Source organism: Pieris rapae, chromosome Z, assembly GCF_905147795.1.
Source record: "Pieris rapae chromosome Z, ilPieRapa1.1, whole genome shotgun sequence".
NCBI lineage: Eukaryota > Metazoa > Arthropoda > Insecta > Lepidoptera > Pieridae > Pieris > Pieris rapae.
The window spans coordinates 5,144,681-5,167,722 of NC_059534.1; the positions used below are offsets into that span (position 1 = coordinate 5,144,681).

Below are 23,042 nucleotides of genomic sequence, written 5' to 3' on the forward strand. Positions count from 1 at the left end.
AAAATAAATCATAATAAACTTCATTGATTTTAAAATAACATTTAAAAGCAATGTATGTAACATTCTAGAAATGACCATGACAATGCTTATTGAATATTTTGTGCTAAAATTAAATGATTTCAGAAATGTGCTCGCGGTTTTCTATACTAATATTATAAAGAGGAAAGGTTTGATTTTTTGTTTGTTTGTATGAATTGAATAGGCTCCGAAACTACTTGGCAGATTTGAAAAATTCTTTCACTGTTGGAAAGCTACATCATTCCTGAGTGACATAGGCTATATTTCATTTTCAAAAAAAATAGGTATACTTACTAAAATTACGATAACATTAACATTTGTTTATTATTTGATACAATTCTAACAGATGGCGCTGAGTTAAAGGTAGTTTAGTTTAGGTCCGTGTCGTGGTACCAACGTTTCACATAAGTTCTCCTACGGTTTCCCTTGATTAATTTACTACTATGTAATATAACAAAAACCTTAGCCACAGCAACGCTTGGCCGAGTCTGCTAGTAGTACAATAAAGTAATGTCAATATGAATTTTAAATTCCAGTTGTGAAATGCGTTTTTGGCAACAATGTGTAACGTATCGATTACGAAAACGACAAAGAAATGTTTGTGTCGAAAACAGGCAACGATATTTTTGAATAAGTCTTTTTAGATTTTGCAGATAAAGTTAACACTGCTTGTACTTGCTGCCGATGACTAAATTTTCTTCAATATTCTCCCATACTGATTACCGTATGAAACTGCACAAACCACTTTTTTATAGTAATAATAATTATTGATTTACAAAAACACATAGGAACGTACGGAGTATTATAGTACTATTATAATATGATTCATTAATATTGTTATTTACGTTATCACATTAATAGCGATCGCTAGGTTTTTGACTCTACCGAACTTATAGAAGACTTAAATAATTAATTCAAAAAAAAATAGTTTATTTTATTTTAACGACTTGTGTACAGTTGTCTAATTTTATTTTTATTTTATATGACCTGTTTTAGGTGACGGCAATAGCTAATTGCCATTATTGTTGCGTCAAAGATGCCTAATCACTACACTAAATGCATATATATTCATAAATGTCAAAGTTTTCAATACTGTGTTATGTTCTTCTCACCCTCGGGTCACTAATAAGTGTAAAAAGTAGATGGATAGCAACGCAGTGGCAGCATACGTGAGTGTTTCAAATGTAGTCAAACATGTTTGTATGTTTTCTGCCGCGGATTACAAAATGAGCTTAAAACATCGAAACTTACACTTGGCTAGTGCTTTGTAACTTCCAATAGCGAACACATCCCTATCCCAATAATGAGGTATTGTTCTGCGCGATCCCAAGGTTCAGGTCATTAGCGTTACGGATATTGAGAGAATCAAACATACATAAACGTAGGAATCGGTCTCTCTGTCGCCACTGGATGTTACAGAGTAAGGCTGGAGATGATCCTAAATTGAGAGAGCTCTCTCCATCACGCAAGTGACTAAAAAAGCCAACAAGGTAACGTCAGAAAGAGCGTACCAATACTTAAAAAGCCGGCAACGCACTCGCGAGCTCTCTGGCATTGAGAGTGTCCATGGGCGGCGGTATTACTTAACATCAGGAGAGCCTCCTCCCCGTTCGCCCCCTGTTCTATAAAAAAAAACGAACCATGATGTGTCAGATCAAAATTATTCCACATTTTGCGTCGGGGTTTAAAAAGACACGAGGAAATACGCAATTAGGGGAAAAGTGTATATTTATGATACTATTATATGAGTAGGCATTATGTGGTAATTATTGCGGTGAATAATGATTGCTACTATTTATTGACACGGACAAGATACGCCAACACGCGTTATAAACAAATCGGTATAATACTATTCTGTTTTGAATATATTCTCCATTAAATGTCCAGTAGATTAAGTTATGATAATTTAGCTAAGGGATTATGCTGGAATCTACGAATTTATCAACTAATCTAATCTAACGATTTCAATAGGAATGAACTTTGACAATAGTAATTTTAATTAAAAGTCATTTATTCGTAACTAAATATTAAATTTAGTTACGAATAAATGACTTTAAAAATGTACAACAGAAACATAAATCTATTTAAAGAAGTTTTAATGTGTAGTACAGATAGTACTTGCGTAAACCAAGGATAATATTTCAATGACAATTCAACAATAACAATAACAATTCCTCAAAAGAAGAATGACAATTGTTTATAATGATACGTTAATGAATAATTGTAACGTATTCATGTATGAAGTTAAATAAATATTATTATTATTACAATGAGAATATTTTTAATTCAAAATCATTTCTATGAATATGTGAATATGATAATGCAGCGGTTACATTCATTTCGAAGTTGCTAAATAAAGTTTGAATCTGAATATCAAAGGGTAAAACTATTAACGTGATTTTAACCGCAACGGAGCTGTAACCGAATCGGACAAGACAATCGGATTGCTGACTGAAGGGTTTTGCACCATTTTTACTTAGAGTAATTTTGTCCGAGCTTTTTTGGTGCTACTGACCATATCTAAATGTGATTTGTAGAATTTGCTGACGGTTTCAATAGCTTAAATTTCTAAATTTTAATTTTATTATTCTTTATTTACTCAGGATGTCATATGGAACATGGTGTAATGGTTGCAGCTCCTTACAAACGTTGTGTAAAAGAAAGAACTTGGCGATTAAAAAGAGTGGCGGAGAGTTTATTGCCAGTTGTTCTCTTCCGTTCTACGCCCTTGATTTGGGAACTGCCAACTATCAACACGATTTTTATGCATAGTAACAGCTAAAATCGATAAATTTTTTTAGGTATGGTGTCTGAGGCAAATTATACTGTTTCAGTTGTATGTTGTTATAATCGCTAATGTTATGTTTAAATTATATACGTCTAGAACTACTAATTGATTGCTACAACTACTTTTAACGGCATTTACATATTTCTTTTTTAATGCCTATTTTCTGATATAAATACAGTTTTAATTATGATAAATATCACTTAAGCTTTGCAACCTTCGCGTCCTTTTCAACAATTACTTTCAGCCAATTTTCATAAATAAAACTTCTCACTACACTATCTATCGGTGAACACCGTAGAAAACTATGTCAGTACTTTTTAGGCTTATCACGTTTATATACAGACAAATGCGGCCTATGGATTAGGCTATATTTTGATGTGTATTCGTTGGACTTATTTACCCTAGCTACAAGTCGTAGTTATATACAAAAATGTATAAAGATTTAACTGAGCAGAATTTCATCAAAACGGTGTGCATTTTGATAATTAAAACAAATAGATACGGTGAGTATTTAAAGCTCAAGTATATTATGAAAGCCTACGAAAACAGAGTTGCATACAAATAGCTACATTAGCCGCAGTGTGGGGTGCTCACCCCTAAATAAAGGCTCCAGTGTGACTACGTTTTAAGCAACGCTGAGTCGATATCGAGATATCGAGTTTTTATGTGTTTTGGCCGATGTTCTGATTACAGTTTAACAACTCGTTGAGAGGTACTTTGAGTTTCTCGATTAAATATGTATACTTCCAATAATGAACGTTATTAACAATGGCATTATAACCCTTGATCTTGGATCCAGAATTCTGTATCAGTTTCTTGATTTTGTTTCTTTATATTTCCGAGTCTAAGTTATGCCGGTTTTCTTACAACGTTTTCCTTGTCCTGTTATTCGAATGCACAGCCATGGGATAAAAGACTTTAGCCATTGCTCCTAACAATATAATAGTACTAGCTGCCCCCGAGAACTTCGTTTCTCCTTGATGTGATTTAATCAGCCTTACAGACTACATTTTTAGTACATACCAACATGGAACATTTTGCTATGTAGAGATTGTTCCGTTTTCCTGTGATTTTTTCTCTATATAAACCTCAGAGTTCAAGTCATAAGTTTTTAATTAACACATAAAAATTAAGGTAGATCATAGAGGGTTGAAAATTTAGAGTTGTATGTATTTTATAATGCTGCATCATAAAAAAATGTTTTTTTTATCTAAAATTGTAAAAAAAAATTATGGGTGGATTACCCTTTACATTTAGGGGGATGAAAAATAAATGTTGTCCGATTCTCAGACCTACCCAATATGCACACAAAATTTCATGGGAATCGGGAGAGCCGTTTCGGAGGAGTTTAACCACAAACACCGCGACACGAGAAATTTATATATAAGATGAGAGAAAATTTTCCCTCGTGGTGATTCTATTAATACGCAGTCAACATGCATATATAAAATTTGTATTCATATTTGTTTAAAACTCGCAAAGAAAGTTGGTATATTTGCGTAAACTTAAAGTTATATGTATACTGGCAAAGTTCTACTGTATAAAATTACCTTTACTGAAGTGCAGCTGCAAGACTAGAATATTAATCATAAGAATTTGTCCATATACTAACACAAGGAGAAGATTGCAATTATTTTAATAACCAGTGGTTGAAATTATTAGTATCAGTTTGTTTGAATAAAAGCTTAACGTTGTGGCTTTTAAAGTCAATGAATTTTCTTAAAATAAACCAACCTCTCACCTCATTACAAAAAAACGAATGCATCGTGTTCTTTGTTCTCTGCGTCCCAAGAGTCAGGAATATTAAACTAACCTGTGTTTATTATCATAAGAATTCCTCCAAGTAATCCAGCGTAAATCCAAAATAAATGTAAAATTATAAGGTCAAGTAATAAAAAATGGAGTATCTTTTTTGTAGGGACTTCAAATATTGAAATTTTGGTCTGCCACGAGAAACTAGTCCATACGCAAATCGTTAAAATATTCTTGATTATAAACTTTCCTATTTATTGTAATAGTGTACATGTTATGCGTATACAATGTAACTACATTTCAAATTACCATGTAAGTTTCTCGTATTTCAAGTTACGAATTGTTAGAATTTATGTTGGTGCACTATTCGAAATTCAAAATTGGGTATAATTCCATTACTGCTTGAGTAGAATATATGGTTATGTTACCAGTGATGTGGCGAGTTGTACACGCTCTTTGTTCAACTCGATGTTAAGCCTCGAAGCCTATAATATATATTGACTTAATTTTGAGGCTTTGTACAACTTATAATAGGGTAAGGTTGGGCAGGGCCAATGGCAAGGCGAAGGTTTTCCATCTGGGTTAATTGCCTATTCACTTAAAACAGGGTGATTCTGAGACAGTCGCAACGGATGATGGCTTTAAGGGTAGCAAAGGCGTACCGCACTGTCTCATGAGCGGCAGCGTGTGTTACTGCAGGAACTGCCCCTGGCACCTCAAAGCGGCTGCCCTAGCCAGGATCTATTGGCATAGGGCAGTAGAATTAGTGGTTTTGATCCCCTTCCTGAACACGTAAACAGTTGGAGTCAGAAACCCCAAGTCTTTCAGAAATTGATTAATGAGTTAGCTCACAAGACTGGAGGCTCTCGTCCATAGTGAACAGATGGGGCTGATGGGTTTTAGTGGGTAGCTTTCCATTGCACCATACGTACTGACCCCCACACTCCCCGAGTCACATTAAATCGTTGTCACGGCGCGTGTAAGTAAATTTATTTCCCAACAATAAAAAAGGGTCATTGGCAGGCAGTTATGGCGATGAAAAATTGTATGTAACACTTAAATACTTAAAGCAATGTTTATAATTTTAATTCGAAAGTTTTTATTTCATTTTTACGTGTATATCTTATTTCATTTAGGATTCATAACTGTTTGATTGTTGTCGTTATAATCTGTGTAATGGTTGAAAGCATAAAAAAATATAAAACTAGGTACTAGAACTAAGTACCTAGATTTACATTAACTACAGATAATACTTTTTAAAAATAATTAATGAGCTGTCTAGAAAATGAATTTTGGACTTTTCTTAATATAATTTTTTCAGTAAAGTGTTTTCTGATAATGAATTCAATTCAATAAAAGGCAGTGTCAAATGACGTAATAATGGGAACACCTGTTCCAGACCGAAGAAGGTGCCGCGCCTTCCTACACATTTATCGTATTTGACAAACAATTAAATCCACCTAATTAGACTAAATATAATACTTATAATGTAAAACTAAACGTCATTTTTTATTATATATATAATATAATGATTTATTAGTTCATAACAATCAAACAGTCAAAAGTATAATAGTATAAACAGTATTTACTAATTTCTTAACATACATAGTATGTATTAATAAAAATAATTAAAATTAATAAAAATAAAATTAAAACAAATTTAATGTTATTTTTATTGAATTCAATGAATCGCAGTCCCATATTTCATACAATGCAAAAGTGTTACATCAACATCTGGGGTTTAAGGTTCGGTGTCCGGTTGGATAAGTGCATTATTTTTGTAGTTTCCGTACATTTAGTTAGTTCCAAACGGTCCATCTTCACAAGACGTTAGATTATTGTTTGATGGAACATTTGTTGTTAGATCTAAAACGTTTTACCAATGTCATTTCAACGTCAAATTATATTCTTCTATTCTATTCTTATTCTTTGTGGGCCAATGGGCTTTTTAAGACGGGTGTGCGTATGTGAGTATAACAAGTAGAAAAACTTGAGCATGATGTTATAGAAGCCAAAACCTATTATGGAATGTAGCTACAATTAATTTAGATAATATTGTGTTCACCCGATATTGAACTAAATTAAAGGTCTGATAAAGTTACCAGATGTTGAGCTTAATAACAGATTAAATCCAGCTTCATTCAGTCAAGTTCAAAGCTATTACTTATTACCTTGTATAGAGCAGAGTCAATTTCAGTTTGAATTAGATTTTTTTCCTTTAGTGGTTAGAAGGAATTCTAAGCTAAAAGCTTTTTTGTTTGTTTCAAAAATAGGGACTTTTTAATGTATAAAATCTAAATCAAAACTGTCTGTGTCTCAATTACTCTACGCGATGTTTTCTTTCACTTTATAGGCAAGAATTGTGCACACATCAGCACAGCACAGCCTCATAAACTCGGGGTAAAGAGTTGCACTCTTAGCCACTAGGATACACTGTTGGTGTATTAGTATTTTATTATTTTGAACTATATTATCTAATATTGCTTTTCGATGTAAATAATGCGAATTACTGCTTCTATGGCCTTATAGTAAGTAGACACGTACAACGCATAATCCAGACATTACAATAATAGTCATATGACAGACACAAAATCTTTAGGTTAGGGGTTTGAGCCTAAGAATGAACACTGGACCTCCATAGTTAATGTTGGTGTCGATTACTTTTCTATTCTTAGTAAAAATACGACTCTTAGTTAAATAAAAATTAACTTGGGGACGCCGCTCATAAACACATTTTTATGGTCCTTATCTGTCAAGCGCTTAAGATTAAGGGTATTAAACTGAAAATTTTAGCGCTTAAACCGAAAATGGATTTTAGATTTGCGTTGATTACCAATGGACTGAAAGTAAAATGGGAGGAGATAGGAGTGTTAATACTGGCCGACCAGACATCGCTGAAAAGACGCTGTAGAGAAGGACCTACGTGAGGTCAAAGTTGCTGATTGGTTGAAGGTTATCCAGTTATGGTGGTTCTCCCTTTGGGTCGCTGCGCCAAAGGAAGTAGGTAAGTATGTAATCTACCAGAGTCTACAATAATGATAGCAAAGTCAAGAACTGACTTCATTTTATTGAACGATAAACATTCGAATTCGAATTGATTCATTCAGTCAAAACTATTTGGGAATTAATTTTATTAGCTTAGTTGCACTGCACTTTCATAAAACTGAAAAATCAAAAATTCATGAACAAGTGTACAAAAGCTATTTGAATTAATATTTTAACTGTATTAGCTTTTACACTCGATTACAGTTCATATGAACTTAAAATAGCCTTGTACACTGATATGATACAGACAGATCGGATACAGAAATAGGTCGACTCAGTTCCGAGCCGTTGAGCGCGCCACCGAAGTGTGTCCTCCGCAAACCTTATCAACTTTATATTGAACCCTTAGCTCTACTTACGACCATAACTTTACGTCCCCAGAATAGAATGCCGGAAAAATGAAATTATATGGCAAAGGACAATGGAATTAAAGCGCTATCGAAAACATTTATTGTTTGAACGAAAATTGTTTAATTATCTTGAATTCCAATAATATATATTATAGAATAATAATTAATCAATATACTTATTTTAATTAAAATTTTGTAGAAATTTCCTACTGTACTTTTAACATATAAATATAACAATTAAATAGACTTTCAGCTTCATAAGATTTAAACAAGACAACAACGCTTCCTTTTCCTTTTTTGACTTCATTTCCTTTTGACGTCCTTTACTTAGTCCTCCGAGTATCAAACATCGTATATTTTATGATATAAAGTACTTAAACGAATAATAAAGAAATAATGCAGCTTATTTTGCTTTGGTATAACGCATTATGCAGTTTTTTTAAATACAATTTTCAATGTAGTTCACACAAAAATACAATTTAATAATGAACACAGATTGACTAAGACTCTAAAATATAAATTAAATAAATAAATAAAATATAAATATAAAAATAAGATAAAAGTGTTTTTATATCAGTTGTATGATGACTTTAAACTACGAATGGTTTCTATAACCATTGTTACAAATCATTGATCCTTAATTGATAATCAACTGAAGATTTATCACTGGTGATTAACAAATAATATCATTTATGCATATACACATATATAATGTTTCAAAGATTCTAACTAGTAACTAGTTCTCAAAGGTAAATTGGACAAGAAACTGTCCAACGCTCTGAATAGTCCTTAAGTTTGTTTTGCATAATCAATGATACTAGATAATAAATCAAGCAATCCGCGTAGCTGAAATGAAGAGTTATATCATTTAAAGTTTTATCTCAGGATAAGCCAAGGATGATTGAATTTATACTTTTAAAAGTAATTTGTAAAAGTCGCCTATACAATGTTGATGATAAAGGAACTAAAAAAGTAAACTAAGGGTTTATCGTGGGCTGAGGTACTCTTGTCTCGGGGTTCAAACGACGGTGCGATGGTGGGGTAGGTTGGTGACGTATTACAACTATCAATTGTAAGTCGTAAAGGGCTTTAAAATTTATCCTAATTTTTGTTACTTGTACTAAACTCCTGTTGTATCAAAAATACTATTTCAAGCAGATTTGTGAGCATTTAATGGTATCAAATTGTAAGCATGTGTACAATCCACTTTATACACTTTTTCTACTTAAGAACTAATTTGCCTGTCCTTCAAGTCACGTTAATGTTTTGATAAAAAAATAGAAGACTAAAAATTGTAGTCATTAAACTTGTTGATTAAGTGTCCCTTATTATATTAAAGTACATTGTAATGATGCCTCGCTATAAAAATACAAAATATTCACCGGAGATAAGCAGGAAATAAGTACAGTTGATGCTTCCACTTTCTAGAAATTATCAAGTTATTGATCTGCATTGTAAAACAATGGCTCACAGAAAACAAAGCTAAATAACGACGTTAAATGATTCATTCAGGAATATTGTGTTATGTCAGTTTGTAAAATGAAGATTATTAATTTGTAGTAATCTCTTTATCCAGAGCATTATTTAAAACAAGTGGCACAATAACATCTAGATTTTCGCCTTAATTTTATGTATCTCTTACGTAATCAGTATATTCCTTATTATCAAGAAAGAGCCCGCTGTGACACGCCGTCGATTTTTAGGTCGATCGTATGTCTGTTTCCACGTGATGTTTTTCTGTACTGTACAAGTGAGTTAAGTAAGAAAATGCACGGTAGTGCTAAAACGACCTCAGTATTGTTTTATCTTACCTTTGTATTATGTGAGAGAGCGATTTCTTTGAACACGCTACATTAGTTTATATATTACGAATTTTCAGATGTAATCATGTAAATACATCCTAAATGGATAGGATTTCTAAAAATATTTACTAAGTTTATTTTTAGTAATCTTATCTATCTTTATATTCCTCAGTAGGGTCTTGCTATCATGGAAGTATAGGAATGAATGATAAACAGTAGTAAAATAAATGGCTAGGAAACCCCAAAATTATGTCATTACAGGAAGATGCCTATTTCGATACTGTTGTTGGTTTGCCTTACTTAGGGTAAGATTTAGAAGAGCGAATTAGCGCAAAGTTAGACTCAACTATGTCATAAATGTATTGGATTTATGACATAGTTGAGTCAAAAGTCAAGTGTCGTATCTGTACCCTTCGTGTTTCGAAATGTTGACTCTAAATTACTTCTTTATCCAATTTTAGTTGTATTCTTTGTAGAAATTAAAGAGTTTTTCGAACCTGTCAACCTTCGTCACAATAAAATATTACGGTCTAATTGGTTATTTCTTAAGTTATGGTTATAACATTTTATTAATAACATTAGGATGTTAATATATGATGGCTTTCATTAGTTTAATTGAATTACGTAGCGGAAAAAGAAATAATAATGGGCCCTTTATTGAAGTGTCATTATATAATTATAAGTCTGTTCCGAAATATGGTAAATATATGGCAAGTATGAAATATACACCAAAATATATAAACATATATATATATATACAAAAAAAGATCAAACCTCTAATATAAATATAATATGCGGCATCATTCCGGCGGAGATTTTCTAAAGACATGAGAAGTGAATTATATTTTACATATTCACCAATATTATACTTATGTTTTCTTGTTTCAGTTTTAGCTCGTTCGTACTACTTACATAATACTTATATAATGAAAACTTAAGGTAACGTAATTGTAAAATGTGGATTTTCAAATTTGAAATAGAGCAATACTAGTAATGCAAACTTATTACCTAAAAGCATTACGTCATAAAATTCTCCCCTCGGCAATCTTTACGATACTTTTTATATATCTTAAATATACTTTTATTCCTACTAGAATATTAAATATAGTATTTTTATTACTTGAACGCTTTCCTTGAATAATAAAGATAATGGTTTATCGGAGTTGGCAAAGTAAAATATTTAGGTTCAGATGAGGCAGTGATATGAACTCCTAAAATCAGTGGAATCCGAATTACGTTAACAGGATTTTCATTCCTTATATTTTATAGAAGGTTGTTATTCATCTCTACTCGTTATAAAAAGCCAACTTTAGAAAACAATTATCAAAGCTCTGCGTTCGTAAGTTGTCAAACATCGTTAAGTTATTTGATTTACAGATTTCACTTACACAAAAAAAAATTTTCAGAATTACGTAAACAAATCTTAAAGTTGTATTAGTTTCGGAGTTACGGTTTTAAAGGTACCAATTATATTTTCATCGCGTTGCAAAGGGCGGTCTTGCAGTAACTGAATAGGCGATATAACTTAACATCAAGTGAGCCTCCTGCCCGTTTGCCCGTTGTTCTATACAAAAAAGTCATAATAATAGTAGATTGCTGTACTGATAAAAATAAAGATTTCTATATAGTACCGAACATCCTACCCACTAAATCTTAACCACCATAATATGTACTGTAACAACGTTTTTAGTTATAACATAGTATAAAACAAAGTCGCTTTCTCTGTCCCTATGTCCCTTTGTATGCTTAAATCTTTGAAACTACGCAACGGATTTTGATGCGGTTTTTTTAATATAATGATAGAGTGATTCAAGAGGAAGGTTATATGTATAATAACATCCTTTAAATAGTGGAGAAGTACTGTTATTTTTGAGGTTTCTAATGTGATGTCGTAAATAATTACATGTTTTTCGCTTACATTGCAAACGCAGGCCCTACGAGTTTTATCAAAATAATGTACTTAAGTATTGTACTCATTGAAAAGGTCTACAGAAAAGTCCGTGATGGTATATGTCTATCTCTTATGGATAACCCACAATAACTTTTTTTCTCATTTACTTTTTACGAGAAATAATGGCTAATTTTCGAATCGATTTTAACCAATACTTAACCAATTAAATACCTTGAATAGTTCAATTAATATAGATCTATACAGCCTATTACAGCTTATTTAGCAGCGATCGAACGCGTATTTCACGGAGCTTTCCAGCGTCGGAAATAACAATAATAAAAACCTGCTTTTCATCAGCATTGCACCTGTGCGAAGCTGACTAGTCACTAGTAATAGATAAATAGGATGTAGGTACGCCACACCTAGAGAGTGCTTGTTAAAGTTTGCACAGGTGGATTGAAATGTTTATGTCTTTAATTAACCCTCTATTATTAGGCTTAGTACAAAATTTGACGTATTATACACAACGCATAGTCTACGAAAAACAATCAAGATAGGCACGCCGTACACTATAAGGAATCAACCATACCTAAGAAAAGTAAACACAAGCTACATTCTATATCGCTACTGAACGTTTACTTTCAATCTTATAATTTTGGTCCTGGATAATCTCCAAATCTCTGACAGATAAATTCAAGGAAATTATTATACTTACATTCCCTCGCAATATATTTATGAAAATATTATGTATGTATACAACTATTGTTGTATACATAGTTTACTAGAATAGAACATACGCACAATGTTACTCGACACCAACGCAGCTGCAATTTCCCCGTAGACACTAGACTATCTAAACTCAGTAAATAGTTTTTGGTAAAAGGGATACTCTCCTTTAATAATATCCCAAAGGCTCTTTTATGTCTGCCTTTTAATAAATTTAAGAAACGTATTAAAGAAAACTGTGTGAAAAAGCTAATTATAAGGTTAGCGATTATCTAGTTGAAAAGGGCCTGGGACTAGTACTGGGCAGGCTACTGCAAATTAATTTGCTATATTTGTTTTAAAATAAGTGTTGTTTGATAATTTGATATTTAAAAGAGTATCGAGAGCTTTTTACGCCGGCTTTTTTTCGGCCTACACCCTTTCGTCTTCTTTTCCGATGAGTAGGGATGCCTACAGGTTCAAATTTAATGACGTGGAATAAGTGATACCTGTCTATCTTATGTTCAATAATAAACGTATTTTATTTTTTTATTTTACTTAACCGTTTACAGAATTTTGAATAATATTGTCATGAAAAAATAAATTAACTAACAAAGGGCTTAACAACATACTATCTCATGAATATAATCATTTTCATACCTGTATACAACTATTATATTTTAAAACACATTTAAAAATCCAAGTAATTATATTTTTTACATCGCTGTAGACTACGTCTGGAATTAAGCTGCTTACATGCATGTGAAACTGAGATGATAATAGCTGTAATGTTTATATTAATTATTAACTTAGAGAGTAGGCCTCCAGAGTCGTATTATTTAGTGTAACAATGCCGAACTTCCACCATAATGATAATATAGAGGTGAAACTATGTCTCTCTTGGGGTTGAGTAAATGTGGATTAGTACACTGCGCTGTGTTTTTGCCCACCATATATATCCAAAATAAAATAAGAGCTCAAAGTCTAAACAAGCAATTGCACGCTTACTAACCAACACTGCTGAGATATTTTGTGAATAGATATAAATAAATTCCAACAAATATACATTGAGTAAAACACAGTATGATTATTTATTAGTATTTTAATCGATTAAGAGCTAAAAACGTATATATATAACAACTACTTAACGTGAGTATAAACCTACACTAATATAGGAAGTTCAGTATTTTTAACATAATAATAATAACATATGCAGTTCTTAGGCTCTTTAATAACATATATATTTGTTTTAGTTGAGTTATACTTCACTTTTTTGTTTTTATAATAATCATTCATTGTTACATACAATATTCAATAAGGGATGATATGAAACTACACTCTCTGTCTTCTTTGCCGATGAGTAGGGATGCCAACAGGTCCAAATTTAATGACGTGGAATAAGTGATATCTTGATGATCTTGTGTTCCAAAATAAACGTACTTTATTCTTTTTTAATAAATACATATTTGTATTTATTAATGTTTTTTAATAAATACATATTTTGATAGTTCTTAAGTATAGGTTGGAATGAATTAAAAGATATTTTCCAAGTTGTCCCAGTATACATAGTTATTACCAATAATTTTCATACACGATCAGCAGACATTAGTATTCATAACAGTTGATTTTTGATCTTTATTACAATATAGTTTGTAATTTACGTATGTACACATTTACATAAATTTATTCAACAAATATTAACAATTTGTAAGAATTAAGTTACACAAAGTAGTTCAATCTAGTTGTTGATAACAATTATTATCAGAAATTCTATACTGAGCTATCTTATTCGCATCAGTGTAATTTACAACAAATTAAGCTGAACCTCTCTCAAGGGCGTAATTAATGATTCTATAGGAGATTGATATTCAACTTTACGCTGACAAACAGAAAGACTTATCGTTAAGTTATACGTTATTATTCCAAGTTTATAAACGAATTTAAACTAAGAAGGTTAGAATGCTAGTATTTATGTTTCATTCGGCCGGTGAACCATCAATACCCACCCTGAGCCTTGTGCCATTAATTTTGAGGCCTCAAGAGAAAAGCTACCATTTCCACTTTGTCGTAAAAGATTGTTTTGTTTTTGTGTATTGGCGTGATGTATACGTATTGTAGCGGGTTAACTTACAAATGCTAAGCACTTTGTTCAATATGGTTGAAGTATTTGCATGTTATTGGAGAATATTGATGTTATGCATCTAATAGTTGTCACAATTTTATATATATACTTAACAAGTATATCCTAAGTTTTTCTATTTCTTTGGCTCCTACCTATGTTAACATGTTATTGTGTTATATCTCGGTATGTACTAGGGTCTTACAAAATATATTATATTAATATTTTATTGTTGACTTCATGTCACTATTAATCTTGAGGTAACACATTTCAATTTCTGCGTGAAGGTCTCTAAATCTTGTTATGCCGAATATATTAATTTAAAAAAATAAAATATTTAATTATTGTCTGAAATATACAAAATCAAATGTGGATTCCATTTAGCTATTTTATTGCCCGCTTTTACAGAATCGTAAAAGCCTGTTCATATCAAACCTCTCATAACCTCGCAAACGACTTATTTTTCGTCTGTTATATTTTTCGAAGTGTGTGACCAGCCCTCTGCCTCCCAAGCCAAAACACTTATCATTTCACCGCGAATCGAACCATTCTCGTTTGCATCAAGACGTAAGCGCTAAAAGTCGAATTATTAATTAATATTAAATCGTGTTAAATACATTTTAGAAAAACAACGACTTATATATTATATAATCAGGAATAAGGAAAAGCAATCCGTTAATCTTCGTAACATTTTGTAGCAATAGCTGAAATGGAAGTCGTAATAGATAGATTCTACTACTAACTCTAACGGTCGATCGAAGACGGATGTACGTGTGACGCTGTGTTAAGTATGTTCGCAAGTCATTTCGATAGTAAATATTTATAGAAATAAACGAAGAATGATAACCGTCCGGTACTGATAATTATGATAACTAAATAATTGCTTGCAATTTCACTTGTCTCTGTGGTCATATATTAGGCGTCATACCAGAGGCATGGAGTATCAAATTATTATATAATCAAATGTTAAACATTTCCTACCAAATAGCAAATATTTTGTATGTATTATATATCTATAGAAAAAGTAACAAGAAAATATAGTAAAGCAGTTTTTAAAAATATTTCGGTCCTTAGCAGCATTATTATGTGTTGCGCGCACCAGTAAGTGGTGCATCTCAGAGCAAGTTAGTGTACACTACTCACTACTACTCACAGCCAGCAAAAGTTATCGTTTCCGATGTGTAAGTGAGTCGGTACTCAGAGCCCCAACTTTTCTAACACGAATTTCTAAGAATTTCAAAAAGGTTTCAGAAAAAGATCCCTCCTACTACTACTGGTAATGGGACCAATATCAATGAATAAATGAATTCAAACGAATACGAGCAACGCACGATAAATTTTATATTATTTACAATCGATTCATTACATAAAAATATACGTGACTTGTTTTACAAATGATAAATGACTTCCATTTGAATATTGTGAAAGGGGCTTAGCCACTTAATGTGTATTCGAGTGAAAGAATCGCCCCCGCGCGGTGAGCGGTTACCCTCAACTTGATGTTTTGTTTGTTTAGGTCTAACATGGACTTCTATATGTTTAACTATTAGCTAGTTCATACGCGGTTCATTATTAGATGATTTTGCATTATTTGATAATTGTGATAATGACTGCAAGGTGTATAATACAACATAACTTTAACATAAATAAGTGAATTTATATATTTATTTATCAACACAATAATTAAATGAAATGGTTAGCAACCGGCAACCTTATCGCTTTCGAGCGATTTCTTCCAGGTAACCACAGTGAGTGATGAAAAATGTATTAGATTACATAAGGTAGGCAAGTAGTGCAAAAATACATATTACATATTATAGTTATCGAGAAGAAACTAAATAGGAATAAACAAAATAAACTAAACTGATACGTGAAAAACAAAACAGAGAAAAGTGTACTGTATTTAAGTACTATTTACATACAACACACGTCGTTCGAATTTGTCAGTGCAATGATATTCACTTCGTAAAGGATGAAATATAAAATAAAAGTTGATTATATTATCTAGTTAAATATTTTCTATGCTGCTTTCGAACCCATAGTTACTTAATACGTAAACAAAGCAAAATATTTTTTCTGCGGTGGCGGTTTACTATGATTATCGTTGAATCTCATGCATATTTAAGCGTTAAGGGTCCAGTGTTTTCCCACATATAATTAAAGATTATTTTGGCCATTTCGTTTAAACGTTATATAAAATTATAAAAAAATTGCAGCATGTTAAATATACTTTTTGATAATCCTATACATTATAAGCTAATCTGATTTTTATGAAGCTGTCATTATATTAATATACGTTTAATGCGTTACTACGTCCTTTTAGATGTTTTACTAATAACATTATATTTTGTCTGCCTAAAGCTCTATTTGATTGATCTTATTTTAAAAAAGATTCAATCTACATCGCCTTTCCTTTATCTAATAAGAGATGTAAGGAAGCAAATCTGCGCCCAGGGAACTTTCTGGTTATAAAACAATTTGTTTTATAAATGAACAAGCTGTTACAAAACGTCTTTATACCTTATCTCAGATATCCGTTTACGACCCATTTCAAATAAACGTGGAGTCAGCCCTAAATTCTTAAGGATAAAAAGAAGTTGACCTCTAAACTGAACGGCCGAAATTGATGTGATCAATCTATGTTAACGTTTCGATAAGACCTGTAGTTGAAAAGAAAATTCAATAAACTGAATTCACTTGTATATATAATCTCTTAAATAAAGAAACATTTACAGCTTATATCATCAATAATGGCTTACTAATAAGTTGTATGTTTACTATATTAATTACTTATTTAAATTAAATATAAAAAAATTAAATTAAATTAAAAAAAATTTTTTATTTCTCAAATTTTTACATGAAACAATCATTTGTTATACTCATGTATGAGACAACTTATTGAGATAATGATAATCAGTAAGGTTGTAGGTTCGAACTCCGGACAAGCACCAATTAACATACGTTCTGTCATCGTCCGATCTTATAATACTCACTCCTACGGTGAAAAAAATATCGTATGGAAACTGGTATGCCTCATATAGAGCCTTGTTCTAGAGAGAAAGCTGATTACCCATATGTCTATGTGCCGTCACTGGATTATTATTAATTATAATAAATAAATTAATACATGATTCATTTTAATTATATGTTCAGCAAGCTTTAGATAATATGGTAAATACAAATTTGTAATGTAGAAATATATAATATTAGCACGACATATTTTGGGTATGATTTACCATTATTTTATTTGTATACTTTAAAGCTACCCAAAAGTTTTCATTGCTACGCTGATACTACAGCTCGCTACGATCTCGTAGCAAACTCGTAGCAAGGCAAAGTATCGCTTACGTAAATCTGTTTTATTAGGGTATACAATGATTACTTTCTATAAGTCATGACTGGTTGCATATTACTATTCATTTTTCTTTCCATACAATGTGACTGATTTACGCTCATCAGAGATTAAGTGTCTCAAAGAACTTAATATGTATTATAATTCTAATAATTATTTGGACAAACATTTTTGTATCTATTTCACTGGATAAATTCTGTAAAGGCGGTAAAGTAAAATAGGTAATTGTTAACAGACCTATGCTATTATGAAACAATTAAATAGTCTGTGCTTTAGTTTAGAGAGTGAGCATAGAAAATTCTATATAGAATGGAATCACCATAAAAATAGTTAACACGTAAAAATGAAATAGTTATTTCACTAGATCTTGGTTCTAAAGTAAACATGAATTTGGCTTGCGAGTCGTGACTGGCGAGAGAACTGTGCTCAGAATTAAAATCGAAGAACGTATTTCCAATGGAGTGTTGAACTTTTCACGTCATGCAACTTTACAAAGGAAAGCCTTTTAACGTTCGAAATGGAGGCAATAAAATACAGTATCACTTATACGCGTCATCACAAACAAAATTAGATTGCAAATACTAAGTATAATCCGTAACCGTACAAAATAGAGTAGCTAATATGTTTAACCTGTGTTCTTAGGTATCATAAAAAATGTGTGTCGAAGGATTCAAATCATATAATGTTTTTGTATATATACAAAAAATTCTGTCGAAACTGTGTTAGAAATATTTGTTTCTGGTAAAAATAAAAAAACTTTAATATGTATGGTATATAATTTGAGAAAGAAGAAACAAACTGTCAATTTCATTAAAAAATATCAAAGTTACACGGAAATGTAACCGTCCCATGCCCCAAAGTTACGGGACATACGTAAGGACAGTTTGGTAAACACGAAATGAATATTATACTTGATTTTGGTTATATATTCGACAAGCCAAATTTATTTGTCCCTTTCAAAATAAATGGACTTTTTCCATTGCCTCAAAACATTAATCTCCTATGTACCGAATCGGAAATGGAGAAAAATTTTGGTACTGGCCAAGTTTTCCTTAATGCCAATCTATATTTTCGTTCTCAATTTATTTGCAAACTGAAATTAGACATTCCATTCGCCGCAAAAATGTGTAACAACAGTACAAACTGAACACAATTATTTCATTAGTGTTGTTATCCGGTAAAGGTTCAATATAAAAAAAATCAACAACAGAACTGATGATCTAATGTATCGCCTATGTGTCTGCTAATTACATATAGTAGGGTAGGTTGTAGGTATATATTATAAACAAAGACAAGTCTGCTTTGCAAATATTTCATCAAAGAATGAATAACATTTACAAGCATCAGCAAGAATATGACAAATCTTTAAAAAAATACATAAATAAACATACATGAAAATTTCGCAAACCTTTTTATATGAAATTTATGTTTACAAATCCCCGGAGTAATGTACATTTTACGTTGTAAAGCTCATAACAGCACATTCTGCAGTTGCATTTTTAAAACGAACAATTCTTGACTGTTCAAATCTTCAAACATTAACGAGTGTTATATTTCACTGAAAAATATAAAAACTGGAGTATTTGTTTTATTTTTCGTAAGTTTTAATTGATTTTGGAACAGTTTTTTTTTATCTGCGAACCGAATGATTAGATAATATAAGATTTGACAGGAATAAAAAATATATTTCCTATTAGAAGCATAAAAACAATATGCTATAGAAAGTCAAATACAATTTCCATATCACCGTAAACAAATATATTTGAATAAAACAAACAAAAGAACCAACACTTAGTATTAATCTTTTGATTCTTTTATAGTTCAGTGTGCCCGAATATACGTAGACTGCTCGTAATATTACCTTTTAATAGATATACTATAAATACCAGTTAGTTATTGATTATTTGGCATATTTCGCCAAATTATTCACATTGGCTGTGCATATTTCCTAGTGACCCTTGGAACTCTGCCCCGATCTTTGAGCAAAGTATTTAATGTATTTAAGATATGAGGGAAGTAAAATGGGATATTTTAGATAATAGTAAGCTTACTTGATTTTTAGGGTGTATTTAATATAAACTATCAGGTAGAAGTGTCTAACCTACGTATGCAATTTTTTATCGCAGCCAATCAAATTAATGCAAACTACTATTGCGGGCCTTGGGTATACTAAGTAAATCAGGTAATGTTAATTGGTTTCATTTCACCCTTACTCCACCACATTACAATGAATGCTATTGAAGTACCCGATTTTTTATATACAATATAGCGTAGAGTGACTGCGTAATAATTTTGCATTAATGTTTAACTTCACTTAAGTACGGTTAAAACCAAGCTATTACCGCCCACAGACTTCTTTACTTCACTCTCTCTACAATATTCTCATGCTAAAGCACCTGCGATCTCTCCAAATTGCCTCACGTTTGTCTCTGTCTCACAGTAATTTTATCTCGTCCTACCCATTTTTTGTATGGTAAATGCGGTAATATTCATAAATTATCATAAAAAATTCTAGTAAGAAAAACAACGTTTTTCATACACTTATCATTTAATATTTGATGAACTAAATTAAATTCAGCTAAACAGTTTTATATTAGATTTATCGCACAGCATACTTATAAAACAGAGCACGTTATATAACAATCTCGAAAACGCGTAAAAAGTTCAACTTACCGGCTCCGCTGGTGTCGGTGTGAAGTTTATAGCGCGAAGCTTATTGCAACCGGAAAATATATATGGTATTTATGAAGGTTCAGTTCGCGCGACGCGGTTGCGGAACTGAGAGATCGGCAGGAGCGCGAGGGTAGCACAGGTCCGTTGCCTGGGCCGCCCGACTGAGAATTGGCGGCGCCCTCCAGGGCAGTGTTGCCAACTCTCGATTGGGAAAGTGCGCTGAAGAATCAAAAAAAGCGCTATATTTTAACGTTGTTCTGTTTTAAACGGCACATTTTATGCATCAAAATGGTATGTATGATGTTTATTCCGAAGTAGATCTTTTAAAAGCAGGAATATTTGGCCGTCAAGGCCCAATTTAAGTTGTAATATATTAACAGGATTAGATGACTCTAAAATTTGCTTAAGCGCTGATGGTTTCGATATTGCTTAATCCAGCGGCAAAGGTGCTTAGTTGGCATCAGAGCTCCAGGGTTATATAACAGATACAGCGCAGCGGCACCCCTCTCCTCGCTATTAGGGAAAAGATGAATGAGTAAAGTTTCCTAACGGACGTTAGACCATGGAACGCACTCCAATTCGGATCGTGGTTACATAAAATCCTATGGCACATGCGCGATGCCAACCCACGCTAGGTTGAGATAAGATGCATCTTAAGAGTATACGCCACGATTCCTTAATAGTATTTAAGCGATTTTATATAAGAATAAGTCTTTGTTAGTCCTTAATGTTCCGACGTATTAAAACACAAAATTATCATCGACTTTGTGTCTTTAGGATGCTACAGCGATTGGGGGGAGTGTTATGTTTTTTAATCGTCAGGTGGAGAAATGTTTTCGACATCATTTGTATTGCATTGAACATATAAAAACCTTTCTTGCAGTCATCACATCTTATCACTCATAATACAAATTATAAGTAATGTTATAAAATATAAAATGCAACTACTATATTTATTTAATTATAATAATATAATGTAGTTTTTATTTATTTTATAGAATATTATAATTAATATGTTACATTAGAATACCACTATGGATTGTATAAATATAACCATAGCAGTATTATTTAGGTACGCGACAAATGCAAAATAGTAGTTTTTCAAGTTGCTTTTTATGTTGGTTAGGCAATCTAATAAAAGACTGGGTAGTGCTCTCGATGTACAGACTACAGAGCTGAACTTGCGTTACCACTCGAGTCTGTACGTCATACTCAACTCGCTTTTTATGTCATCTCGAAAAAAGTTATGGATTGTGGCGTTTCTCGCATAACCTCACTTAAAAATACGTATTCGTCGAACTGTTCACCCTTATATTAACCTCAAAATAAGTTTTATACAAGAAGTGTCTTAAAAAAAATTAAGTCAATTTTCTCAGTTGGGTCTTAATTTGCAAAGATAGGAAGCGTCTCATTATTTGTCGTTACTTAAATTATTATTTGCTTGGTAATACATAAACTGATTTTCGGTGATCGAATCTAATCAACAGTCACCAATACTGCAAAGTAAAGACAACGTAACGCCTTAGATTACTTAACACCTGATTAAGAAGTCCGATCCAAATATATGTGTAATATAATGTTTTCATAGATTAAGTAATAATAATAATAATATAAGTAGTGACAAATACATAAAAAATGCACATGTTTTTGACACCCGACGTTTTATAACTCTTCTTTAAATTATGTAGCAAATATTATATTATTAATAATATATTTTATATAAATTACATTATAAATTCAATCCAACACACATAATCGTTTCAAAATTTAACCAAGATTTAATTTCTTTTGAACGTCTACACTTTAAAATAAAAAAAAAGCATTTGTTTATTGGATGAAGCTTCTACTTATACCTTGAAAGATACATTAAAAAGGCAAGTTCCTAAGTAAAATAACCTTATTATTATTATTCTTTATACAGTTTTTAAGTTACGTTTAATTAATTGTTCTTTATAAATAAGTCCCAAAAAATAGGAACAACTCAGTCAGATTGTCTTCTCAAAGTGTCTAATCCATTCTTATTTTTGTTATCTATACTAGTATCTGTAGCTAAATTTATTTGGTATATAGTCATTTTAAAGGCATTCCTATTTACCTAAGAACAAAAGAGCTGAATGGCACAGTAATCCATGAAACAAAGAGTAAGAATACAAAAGATTACATCATTAAGGTCAATTTATGCGCCCTTTCGGTTTATGCGGTATAATGACATCAATTAGCGCCCTGTAAGCGCTTTCTAGACAAAATAGTATTAAATACTATTAACTATTACTATTCACCATTAGATAAACAAACATTCAACATATGCGACCATTAACTATGTCGAATATCTCTACAATAATGTTCCGTAAGACATTTATTATAAATTATATAGTATATACTTAAAAATACTTTATATTACTATTCATTTAATAAATTCAAGAAGTTTTTTAACCAATTACGAACCTTACGGCGACTAATTACAACAACTTCTTGCAAAATCGGGCGCGACTCGCGAGTGACATGCATTGATACTATTTGCAATCTTAAAATAAAGAAAGTGTCATC

At 31.7% G+C, this 23,042-nt stretch overlaps 1 protein-coding gene across 2 annotated transcripts in view; it reads right to left on the bottom strand.

Moving 5' to 3' along the window:
• LOC111000387 (frequenin-1) overlaps positions 1–20,645 on the bottom strand; it is a 103,908-nt gene extending 83,263 nt beyond the window's left edge. For both annotated transcript variants that reach the window (XM_022269805.2, XM_022269797.2), the window contains exon 1: positions 20,496–20,645. The gene's annotated coding sequence lies outside the window, so the exon portion shown is untranslated. The remainder of the gene's footprint in view (positions 1–20,495) is intronic.
• Between the last annotated feature and the right edge of the window lie 2,397 nt (positions 20,646–23,042).